The following is a 495-nucleotide window of genomic DNA, read 5'->3' on the forward strand; positions in this document are numbered from 1 at the left end:
CCGATTCTGGCCCTTTTCGTGGACTATTACTCATTGTTTTGGGGTCCCGGAGTAATTTCCATGATTGACGAACCCCAAGGTGCGCTTACGTGTCGGTCATCAACACTCGCAGTTTTGGCCGGCTCTGGCCCGTTTCGTGGACTATTACTCACTGTTTTGGTGTCCCGGAGTGGTTTCCATGATTGACGAACCCCAAGGTGCGCTTACGTGTCGGTCATCAACACTCGTAGTTTTGGCCGGTTCTGGCCCGTTTCGTGGACTATTACTCACTGTTTTGGGCTCCCGGAGTGATTTCCACGATTGACGAACCCCAAGGTGCGCTTACGTGCCGGTCATCAACACTGGCAGTTTTGGCCGATTCTGGCCCTTTTCGTGGACTATTACTCATTGTTTTGGGGTCCCGGAGTAATTTCCATGATTGACGAACCCCAAGGTGCGCTTACGTGTCAGTCATCAACACTCGCAGTTTTGGCTGATTCTGGCCTGTTTCGTGGA

This window comes from Triticum aestivum, unplaced genomic scaffold, assembly GCF_018294505.1.
Source record: "Triticum aestivum cultivar Chinese Spring unplaced genomic scaffold, IWGSC CS RefSeq v2.1 scaffold179, whole genome shotgun sequence".
Classification (NCBI taxonomy): Eukaryota; Viridiplantae; Streptophyta; class Magnoliopsida; order Poales; family Poaceae; genus Triticum; species Triticum aestivum.